Raw genomic sequence first — 12,056 nt, 5'->3', positions numbered from 1 at the left:
ATAAAAACAGTAAATGAAAAGGAACCAAGTATTTAAGCTGTTGAACCAGCCATAGTACTTCCTCCTCGAACTTGTATCATTGTCCCGTAAGTGCTGCTTCTTGGCAAATAACTGTCTCAGAACACAGAAGATATGAGAGCCTTCTACTGCACACAACTTCTTCAAAACGTCAATATTCTGTTTAAAAAGAATCTACAGAATATAAATGTTATATTCAGTAATGTTATGATATTATTGCTCCATGATTTGATTTTTCCAGTGATAAGTCTTAACAGTGAGAAAATTTGATCATTTTAGTGCTTTTCTGACTAGCACAGGCGATTCTGTGCTTTCTTAGGAGAAATACCAATTCTTAGGAGATCCTGACTGCGTCACTTGTTCATTCCATCTTTGGGAGAATCCCTGGGAAAGGTAGAATTCATGAACAACGGAACTTCTTTTCCGCCTGTAGGCACCTTAATATTGCAGGAATATGAAAACTACTTAAAGCCGTTACAATCAAACTTTATTAAGTCAGTAGCATTATTTTTACATCTTAGGGAAACTTACTTCTGACCATTGAAGAATAAAAGATAAAGACACATCTTGGGAAGTAGACTTCTAATTTTTATTCTCTTATTGTCTTAGAAGTTGGGTCTTATATTTATTAGTGATATTCCACCTGCCAAATAATTGACATTCTCATCTATAAGTTTACAAAAGCACAATAAGAACACTACCTAGCCCCAGTCACCCACGACAACTGACCATCCATTTTGTTACCTCAGAATACAGTCCAGAGAAAACAGCTCGTGCTAAGCATCATTTCTAAGGCAGTTACTTACATCTGCTTGGAACAAGGACTAGAAGGCTCCTATTCGCAGTAGCTCTAACAGCAGTTTTTCATTTCCAAGCACACATAGTACTCATTTAAAACTTACAAAGATAACAGGTGGATAATCTCTCCTTTCTTCGCAAGGTTTGATTGGTGTTTTCACTCTGTGGTCTTCTTTGTGAGAATATGATTTCATGAGAGTCACTTTAGTTCTCCAAGTCTGGGATAGAACTGAAGTGTTACATTTTGGTTGTTAATTGTGAAATCTTGAAATACATTTTCACTCACTTTAGAATCTTACATGCCAAAAAACTACACTCCAGGCGTCCTGAGTTATTTAACTTCATTGTGTTCAATTCTAGATTCATGAACTGCTTTTAACTTGAATTCGGATGGATTATAAGTGATTACGGTAAATGTAAATGGCGCTAGACAGTGCCCAAATCCTGTACCTCTCCAACGGAAGGACTCTTAAACATCACAAAGATGTCTTCTCATGAATTATGTTAAAAATAACATCAATGGAATGTTATTTCTAAGTGCCCTTCTTACACTGGAGTCTAAGTAACTTAGACGTGAAAATGTAAAGCTTTTACGTTTATTTTATGAATGAACTTTCTGCACATTTAAATATTTAAAGTTACCTTGCCTTGACTGCCATTATCTAAAAATTATTTACTAGTTTTCCTCAGTCTCTTGGAGAATTAATCAAAAGTCCAGGCTAAGCCTCATATTTTAGTCTCATATTTGGCATTTTTTCATGGATGTACTGCGCCCAAAGCAAGATTTGGCTGCATATATAGAAACAAAAAGTTTGGATTTCTGCTTAAGTGGGCAAGAGGTGTTGAATTTGAGGCGGTGAAACGAACCAAGCATGTCATTTCTCAGTATAATTGCTCTTTGAGCAACTGTTCTTTAAAAGTTTCACCATCCAGGCTATGCCCATAACTTCGGAGTGGCAGTAGATTTGTGGACAAGCAGTTGGGTGTGGTTATCAATTTCCTACATTTTGTGAGCACAATGATATTGTTTGGTGATAGTCACAAGACTGTGGTCTCATAAGCTCTCAGGGAATAACCATGGGGACTGTTCAGGGTTCCACAGAGTCACAGTAAATATTATATAGATGGGACAAGTGGAGCTGTGGAGGGTAAGTGGCTTTCTCAAGGACACATGGTAAACGGCAGAGTCTGCACTCAGACCTAGCACTGTGTAACCAGAAAGCCTGTTTCGTTTCTGCCCTGAGTGGGGTCCCCACCGGTGCCGAACAAACATTCTGGGCGTGGGTGGTATTTACCCAGCACAATCCAAGCCTGAGTTATACGGTAGTGATGACGACAGCGTCTGCAAACCAGTGTCATCATTTTGAAATCCAAAAAGATAGGATGCAACTAGGAGGAGGACCAGAAACTGGGGGTGAGGAGGGGATATAAGGGAATTCAGATGTGTTTTCTACAGGCATCAGCTCCCCAAGATGGATGTGATCATTACATACCGCAAACATATACTGATAAAGATAAAAACATTTTAAAGGAACAATAACAACAAAATGTTGAAATCTGAAAAGCCCTAAACTACATTTTCATAAGTCATTTAGCAGTAAAACCTGACCTGACCTGAATTCACTTGGTGATAAAACTTGGCTTGAGATATAAAGACTATTCATGGTTCTTCTTTTTCCCATTTAGAGTAAATATTCATATATCTTGCTGCATAAGTATTAATGTGTAGCCGGGCACAGTGGCAAACACCTGTAATCCCAGCACTTGGGAACCCGAGGCAGGAGGACTGTTGGGAGTTCGAGGCCAGCCTGGGCTACATAGTGAGAGCCTGTCTCACAAAGATAAATATATATATATGTGTGTGTGTGTTCTTCAGAAGGCTGAGGCAGAAGGATCACTGCGAGTTTGAGGCCAGCCTGGGCTACAAAGTGAGTTCAAATCCAGCCTGAACTGCGCAGTGAAACCCAAGACAAAAAACTGACAAACAACACACACACACACCACAAGAAAAACAAAAAGACCTCCATCACCTTGGGTGGAGGACCAAAACCTCCCTAACCTGCTCCTTCCTGGAAAGTCCTTGTTCATCCATGTGCACTTCCTAGGTGACTTGCTTCCCCATTTGATCCCTATTTAATCCATATTACCTAAGCGACTTGAAATCTTATTAGTTAACTACAGTTTTTTCTCACTTTATATCCACCTTACCTCATGGTTTTACTCTATAAAGCTCCCTTGAGAAGCAAGTTCCCCAGGCCAACCACCTGGGAACCCCTTCCGTCCCTCTTAGACAGAAGCTTTCTTTCTCTCAATGAATATTTGTTACTCTTAAAAAAATGAGTATTGTGTTCATTACAGGACTCTTCCCCAGACAAAGTAGGGGTTGTCAGGTAACACATGATAAATTTATGGTATTATAAGTATTTTTATAATTCTGAAACACATTTGGCGTAAGGGTTTCAGATAAAAATTATAGATCTGAAAAATAATAATATTAATGCAATATCAACGATAACAAAATTTATATCCTAGTTTGATCTTATCTTTATTTTTAAACAAAATACTAAATACTTTCAAATGTGTATCTCTTATGGGATTTATCCTCATAATGTGAATGTGATACTTCCTAACTTGTCTGGATATATTTGACCTGGTTATCTATTTAGAGCGAGAAAGAAATAAATCCCGTCTGAAGATTTATATAGTGTTGTTAAGAACGTAAATTATTATAGCTACTATGAAAAACAGTATAGAGATTCCTGAGCAAACTAAAACTAGAACTACCATATGATCCAGCAGTTCTACTACTGGGTATATACGCAAAGACACAAAATATTTATGTCCAAAAATTAAACTTCTATGCTTATTATAGCACTGTTCACAATAGTGCTAAAATACAGAACTAATCTACATACTCAGCAGTGAAAGAATGGATAAAGACAAGGTGATATACGAAATATTATTGAGCTGTAGAAAACAATGAAATTCTGTCATACATAGCAGCTTAGGTGGAACTGGAGATCGTTGTATTAAGTGAAATAAGGTAGGCATAGAAAAGCAAATACCCTGAGTTCTCACTTATTTGTGGAAACCAAAAAGTTGAGCTCGTAGAAAAGAATGGAATAGTTAACCAGATACTGGAAAGGACAGGAGTAGGCGGGTTGTAAGGAAGCCCAATAAGGTGCACAGAAATGCAGGAGGATTAGTTCTGACTTTTATGTAGCGCAGTAGCATAACTATCGGTTAAAACAACCTACGGTATATTCCAAAGTGACCAGAAACATATGAAATTCTAATCATGCAAAAACAATTAATGTTCAAAGAATGGATGCTTATTTCCCTGACTTATTACGCATTATAAATATGTACCAAATTACCATAATGTATCCAGTAAATATGTATAATATGTTTTCTTCTAAAAACTTAAAAAAGGAAACCAGTTCCTGAGCCTGATGTAAATCTAACCTCAAACTGAGTTTTAACTTCCTAAATAGGATTTAATTTAAATCAAAACTTAAATAATAAGTTTTGATGTGTGTGTGTGTGTGTGTGTGTCCTGAGCTTTTCCTAAATCTAAGTCACATTAGTGATTTTATTTTGAAAAGGATGGCATAAAAGTTTTATTTTATTGTCTTGAAATAAGACAACTTAGAAATACAGTGGTACCTCGGTTCATGAACTGAATTCATCCCATAATTCTGGGAAAGATGGCCAGGTTCATGTTCATAACCTGATGCAAAGTTCTTGAACAGAAGCAAAATTTTGCCAAATGCTTCTGTTCATGAACTGAGTTGTAGGTATGATTGCAACATGAAACAGGATTCTGCCAGACATGCTAAGAAAATGACAGGGTTAACTTAAACATAAAAAGTACTTTTGTTTCAAAAATTACAGATTATCTGTATGTATGTATGTATTTGTTACCAGGTCTCGCTGTGTTGTCTAGTCTAGTCCCCAAATCCTGGCCTCAAGTAGTCCTCCTACCCCAGCCTCCCAAGTAGGCGGCACTAGAGGCGTGCACCATTGTGCCAGGCTTTTAATTGTAACACAGTCAAGATATTTATTCTCAAAAAAAGATATTTATTCTCCAGAAAGTTTTATGTTAAAATTGCTTTCAAATATCACATTAGTTGCTTTCTAGATTAGTAGGTTTCAACCTTTTTTTTTTCTACCTCAACATACATAAAGGATTCAGCACATTCCTCCATTAATAGTGACTCTCAAAACAATTATTTATCCAACCAGCAATGTTTCTCATGCTTGGGGTCCAGCAGAACCAGAGAGTGGATCCATCTGAACTGAAGTAAAAATATAAGACATTTCACACGTTCACATTTCACAGACTCTGGAGGCTTACTTACTTCCTCTCGTAACAGCTTCCCTAGTTCAGCTTGTACTCTGCCAGGCTTGGTGCGGGCCTATTGTGGGCAAATCTAGAGAGGGTGCAAGAGGAAACAGAGAGTAAATATCAACTACAGCCTTGGAGTCATTTGCGGCAATGTAGACTGTAACCTGTTCCGTTGAGTTTCCTGAATTGAGTTTTTGGGTAGTTCGTGACCTATCACCGCTTTGAGTTTTGGACTTAGTGAAGAGTACAAATAGATCTCACAGTGCAAGGGGTGTGCAGAGTACAGCTGGCGTTACCATCACAACTCGCTGTGCACAGGCAAAACCTGACAGGCCCTTACCCTGATTCTGCAAAGTACTTTTGCCTTCTGCTCTGGTGCTTTGCTGCCACAGAATGCAGCACACCCAGGCATACACAATCTAAATGCTGAAAGTTTAAGGGAATCATTATGTTCTTGAAAAAAATCCTGGTAAGGAGCTGGGAGGGAGGTTAATAAATGCTGCTACCTCTCCTTCACGGAGTCATATTTTACAGCTCTTCAGAATATCCCAACTCATCAAACTTCAGTCATCCACAAATGATCAGCTTGATAACATGTCCTTGTCTCCTTTTCTTCCGTTTCCTGGATCATCTTCTAAAGAAACTAGCTCACGGGGAGACTTAGGATTGATTAGTCTTGCCTGTTACATGTTCTGTGGGGCATCCCTAGGAACATCCTTGGGTTGGATGATTTGCAAGGACTCACAGAACTCAGAAAAGCTCTTATACACATGATTAGTGCTTACTGCAGAGAAAGGATAAAGACTAAAGTTAGCGAATGAGAAAAGTGCTTGGGACAAAGTCCCGGAGAAATTATGCAGAAGCTTCCGGGTGTCCCCTTTCAGTAGAGTTGTGTGAGGATGCATTTCATTCTCCAAGCAATTCTCCAACATGTGTGAGGGATTTCACCAGGAGGCTCACCTGAGCCTTGGCATCTGGGGTTATTTTTGCAGGTCAATTATGTAGGTATGGCTGACCTTAATTACAAAGACTTCTGGCCCACCACAGGTCAAACTGATGTCTGGCCCAGGACCCTCTGGGTACAAAGCTGTTCTTATGGGGCAGGATATTTCAAAGACCCCAAGGTTACTTCCCCGTTTAAGTTTTCTTTGGAATGTGGAGGGTTTGAGTAGTTCAGGGCAACATGTCTTATCACCATAAGTAGAACATAGTATTCCAGGAACAGGATTATATATTTATAAAGTTTTCCCCCAAATAAAAACTTACCTATTTGTCTCTTTGTCAGGGTCAGAGTAAAGTAGCATTCCTAGATTCCTGAACCTAGTTTTCTTCCAAGGTCATGTTTTAGGATTACATTTGAGAAATATTCTGGCTCAACACCATCTTGAATGCATGCAGCTATATATCCTCATGGAACATGCAAAGAGTCCCACTTTGTTGACCTCCTACTGCGAATCTGGATCAGAAGGCAAGATTATTCTATGGGATAACAGTGCCCAGGAGGAAGTTCATTGATAATGCAGAGGAGTTCAAAGTCTAATTTTTCTCAGAACTTTTTTTAGCTTTACATTTTGCCTTCCTCCACCCACATATTCCAAACCAATTATCTGTAGGTGAAGGCCAGGCTCCCAGGTGATTGTAATGTGCAGCCAGAGCTGAGAACCATGAATCTAGAGGCCAGAATTTAAGAAAGGGCTTGGGTAGGCAGGCGCAGAAGAGTCCCCTTGGACTAATTAATTAGTGAGGGCCTAGGTGCCACTAAGAGTGGGATCCTTGGACCGCAGCATTGACTTCACCTGACAGCTCGATAGAAATGTAGAGTTTCAAGCCCTACCTAGACTTAAAGACTCAGAATCTTCATTTTAAGAAGGTTTTCAGGTTATCTATCTGGGCCTTACCATTTCAGAAATGATGACAGAGGAAACAGGACACCTCATTGGGTTTGAGGTGAGGTGACAGGAACCTTGGCCTAGAACATTCTTTTTTGTGGGTGGTTGATGAAGCATGAATCAGTTTCTGACCTTTTCCATTTCATTCAGTTTAACTACTTACAGTTGTTTTCAGGGGACAGGAAGGAAGGGGGTGAAAGATGACTGAATTTATTGCATCAGTGATAGAAATTTATACAATGACATATTAACGGTGGATTTCTACTATACGCCAAAAGTGGCCCAATCTCTTACAAAATAAAGATAACCATGTTTCAGTGAACTGACTAGGAATATTCTTTGACTTTTGATGGGTGGAATCTAGGGAAAGAAAAATCAGTAATTAATATCTCATAATCATTCTACTTCACTGTCTCCACTGATACTAAGTGGCAGTGCTATGCCAGATCTAGCCCTCCATAAAGGAATTTCAGGCAAATGCAACCAGCTGAGCTGACCAGCTTTGTCTCTGGACCATTCTTCCAGCAGGAGCCTGAAAAGAGAACTTGTGATCTTAAGACAATTGTCTACCAAACTCAGACCTTGATGAGGATGCCAATGAATCTTTTTTGAGCACTTACTATACACTAAATACTGTCCCAAGATGTTTATAAATATTAGTTTAGTTAATCCTTACCACTGTTTGAAATACTATTTTTCAGACATAAAATTAAGAGAGAGGTTATACAAGTGGTAAACAGCATGTAGCCAAAGCAGTGCCTGCGATCTTTCTGCAATCCTTGATTGATTCCAACCCTAACTACAGTGCCATTGATTATATGGGTTTGACCTGACTCCTGCTGTGGGCTTTGGACACCATGACAATTCCTCTGCAGACCATAAAAAGTCAAAAACTCCACTGCCCCACAGGGGTCCTGAGTTAAGCCACGCCTTGGCAAGAGACATAACCTCAATCCCACACTAAACCCTAAGGCTTGAAACCCTTAACACCAAGCCCCCTCAGTACCAATGCCCTGAGCTCTTCTCACTGGTGCTGTCTCACCCTGTGCAGTGTATCTTGTATCATTCTTTCAAATAAATCATTGATCCTGTATACTCGCTACTCTTGCTGTCCTGCTGCTCTTGGATGTCTTTGTTTGGGACATTAAGAAGCTAGACAAGAAGCTCACGCAGGTAACACTGAGAAGGCTGAAATAACAGACTTCAACCTGAGAATCCAGAAGTATCCAAAGCCATACCACAAGAAGGAGGCTGTCAAGGTAGCTGCTACTCCTAATGCAATCAGGAAGCAACCTGTTGAATGGGACCAGACCATGTTTCTCTTCTACAAGACACACAGCCAAAAGTAGCCACTGCATTCCACCTGTCTCTCCACTTCAAACATCTTCAAAGTGCATCTGGCTGGTAGAATCCTACTCACGTCTGGACCTTTAGATGCAAAAGACTCTTGGGAATGTTTTGACTTCTTGACCTCTTTGGGAAAGGAAGCCTGACTAAAAGGATGTTGGGGTAGATAGTGAGCTAGTCAGTGGGGCTCCATCTCCATCACAGAGTGGATGCAGCCTTGTACAACTGGATTGTGAAAGAAAATGGAATACTTAATATCTCCTTGGGTCTTGTCTGGAATTATATCATATTGTCTCCTTTACTTTAGACATCTTTCTTCTGACTTACTAAGGGTTCATTTCAACTTCACTTTTCTTACTTCTAAATTCTTGAGGATACTCAGTATAATTCTCAGTATCCAACAATTATTATATCTCAACAGAAAGAATCGTTTTTCACAGTGTAGAAGCTACCGGGTGGAAGGAAGAATACAAAACTGAAAAGATCCCTTGATCTAAATCAGGGAGCCACGGGCATGAATACACCCCCAAAATAGATAAGTGGTAAAATCAATGGTGCATCGTCTTCTCCCCTTGTTTTAAGGAAAGCAGAAAGTAACCCAGCCAGGTTATTTGTCAATATGAAGTTTCTCGAGATTCAGTCAAGTTCATCATGCTTTCTTGAGAAAGTCGAGTTTCACCTCAACTTTTGCTTATCACACTATAGAAACGATTAATGAAAAAGGCAAAAATCAAGAAAGGTACTTTTTAGGAGTATGCAACACAGTCATGCAATGCTTTCCTGAGAAAGTTACAAAGCACTTTGTTATGGAGTGTATCTAGATGTCCCCCTAAGCCTCAAGCAGCCTTAGATGGGCTTTTTCTCAGAGGTTGCTGAATCTAGAGGGTGTGATGTTGGGATTAAGGATGTGTGCTCCCTAAATCAGTGCACTGATTGGTTTGGCACTGCCCTAATCCCAGTAGCCTGGATACGAGTATAAAAGGTCCAGGAATATGCTGTAAGGTCCTTGTTGCTTTTGCTGTCTTCCACGCCCAAGAAGGGTTGCTCCTTTGCCATGTGCCACCCTGCCTTGGAGCCACCAGATTATGGACTGAAACCTCCACAAACTGTGAGATACATAAACCTTTCCTCCCTTAACTTGTGGGTGTCAGGTCTTTTGTCTCAGCAACGAAAAAAGTAACTAAGACACAGTTCAAGGCATGAATGTGAAAATTAAATCATATTATAAGTATATCTTTCTCTTTCCAGACTCATTTGTTTTTGGGTATTTGAAGGCCAAATTGTAATTAGAAATTGGGTGCCTAGAGCTCACATTCATAATTCTGAATCTGCAATTTCATAAGGTGTCTAGATTAAAAAACTTAATAAGTTTTCATCCCACAGACCCTACAACCTTTCAAGATGGCTCAGCTGCCTCAATCAGGATATCCAGAAATAACCTGAAGATTTAGGAGTAAGGTCTTTTTAGACGGAACCTTAGCAGCTCTTTTCACAAAGTCATATGAGTCTTTTTCCCAGCCTGAGCTGCTTCCAGGTTGCTCCCTGGAGGCCTCCTAGACAGCTTAATAGAGTGAAACTTCCTTGGAATTGGACAAATCAAGCAATTCACTGCTGCAGATCCTGATCCTGGGATGCACTGTTAATTTTCTGCTTCTTGTTTTTATTCCTCTAGAGTCTAGGACACTGCTTGGGTGCCTTGGTTGCTCAATAACTTACTCTAACTCCTTCAGCACTTCCGCTAATGGACAGCGCTCCGCGGAGTTTGGTCTCAATAGCACACAGCCTTCTCAATGGACCCAAATTCTGTGTGAAAAAAGTAAGACTGTGTGATACTGTATTACATCATATTTTTCTTCAAAATCACTTGCAGTGCCTTCTTGGGAGCAGGTGAATGCCAGGGATGCTATTCAGTAATGCCTAAACTCATGTATGGTAAAGCCATTGATTTCCCCTTATCTGAGTTTTTCTAAAAGTACCAGGGCAGATGCAACAATAGTAATAGCATTATTGAGCATCTGCTGTGGACTAGGAGCATTGTTTTAAGATGTTTATGCAAACTAATTCATTTATACGACTGCTCTGTGAGATACCTACATAAAATATTGTTATAGTATAATATTCCACTAACATAAAATAATGTTACATCCATCGTATGGATAAAGAATCTGAAGGACAAGTGATTAAATGATCCAGCACATATAAAACACTTCAAACAGTGCTAGGAGCCAAGCTGATTCGATAAATGTTAGTTATTATAGTCACATAATTAATGAATGGCAGAGCTGGGATGAAAATCAAAGCACTCCACTTACTTAACCACTACATTCAACTGCTCCACCTGTGTAAACTGAGCTCTAAGGACAGTCTTCAGTACCCTATTGTTATTCCAGACAGATCGGGGTCCAAGATCTGCTAATACAAAGATGTTAGTCCTTTTCTTAAGGATCTTTGATGTCTCCCTGTCACCCACAGGATGGGGCCAGCTCTGTATGATGCGACCTTTATGACTTATCACCATGTCATCTGAGCCACCGCTTCCTGAAGCCCATATTTCAGCTCTATTGTCCTTCTATGTCAGTATTCCAAGCTCTCTCTCTCCCCGTTTCTCTCTCCTTTTTTTAGTGCTCTTTCCTAACTTCCCCACCTAACGTTACCAGTCAGTAAAACTCCTCCTGAAGCCCCTTCCCCGGCCCTGACCCCGCCCCACAGCACTGTCGGCTTACCTCCGTGCCCCGGCAGGAAGTTCCTCAAACTTCCCTTATGGCCCCAGCTGCACTGCGTTAAAGCCTCATGGTTTGCATGTCAGCCTTTCCCACCAGATTTTCCACCACTTGAGAGGAGGACTGCAAGTACTGATAATTCAAAAAACATTCATAGAGGCCGGGGATATAGCTCAGCAGCGAAAGCACCTGCCTGGCAAGCGTGAGGTCCTGAGTTCGATTCCCGGTACCAAAGCAAAACAAAACAAACAAACAAACAAAATTCATAGGACAATTATTGTTATGTGCCAGGCACAATATTCATTATACCTACATGATTTGATTGGTCTTATAGCTAGAGAATTTCCTCTTCTGCATTATTTCACATCTTAGTTTGGGTTTCCCAGAAGCTGACTTTGAGATAAGGATCAAAGTCCAAATAGCTTAGGAGGCACAAGAAACACTGATGGTGAGGGGAGGCGGGTGATAAGACGGGGTGAGCGAAGCAGTGAAGAGCCGTTAATCCAGTAAGGACCATGCGCAGTTGGAGCTCAGGGCTGCGGTGAGCTTGGGGGGATGGTGTAACACACTCTCACGGCTACCCACACTAGAGGAGGGGTTGTTGGGTATTTGTACATCAAGTCCCATCATCTCTGATTGAAAGTTTGCAGAAATATTAATTTCCTCATCCCTTCTCCTCATCTGCCATTTGGTTAGTGGGAAGAGCACCTCACTCTAGAAACGTTCTCAGGAAAATAGTGCAGGTACCAGCAACTGGAGGGGAGCAGAAGCATGTCAGAGGCGCAGGAGGAGGCATCTGGGTGAGGCGCCATAGCCCCTGCTGTCTTACCACTCTGAAACTCCTCAAGGTGTGGAGAAGGAAAGGGACCTAAAATTTGGAAAGGCTTCAAATCATTCTTGCTTGATGGTAGAGGCTGTTATCTCCTAGATCTCAAC

At 40.4% G+C, this 12,056-nt stretch overlaps 1 long non-coding RNA gene across 1 annotated transcript; it reads right to left on the bottom strand.

Annotated features, from left to right (window-relative positions):
• Nucleotides 1–591: 591 nt before the first annotated feature.
• Nucleotides 592–11,612, bottom strand: LOC102003597. Its single transcript, XR_262434.2, has 4 exons — nt 11,434–11,612; nt 6,431–6,620; nt 5,178–5,249; nt 592–1,045 (listed from the first exon to the last, which is right to left on the bottom strand). It is a non-coding gene; the product is annotated as an uncharacterized LOC102003597 (long non-coding RNA).
• Between the last annotated feature and the right edge of the window lie 444 nt (nt 11,613–12,056).

Source organism: Chinchilla lanigera, unplaced genomic scaffold (assembly GCF_000276665.1).
Source record: "Chinchilla lanigera isolate Chin_1 unplaced genomic scaffold, ChiLan1.0 scaffold00046, whole genome shotgun sequence".
Taxonomy (NCBI): Eukaryota; Metazoa; Chordata; class Mammalia; order Rodentia; family Chinchillidae; genus Chinchilla; species Chinchilla lanigera.
This window is presented reverse-complemented; position numbering and strand designations above follow the sequence as displayed.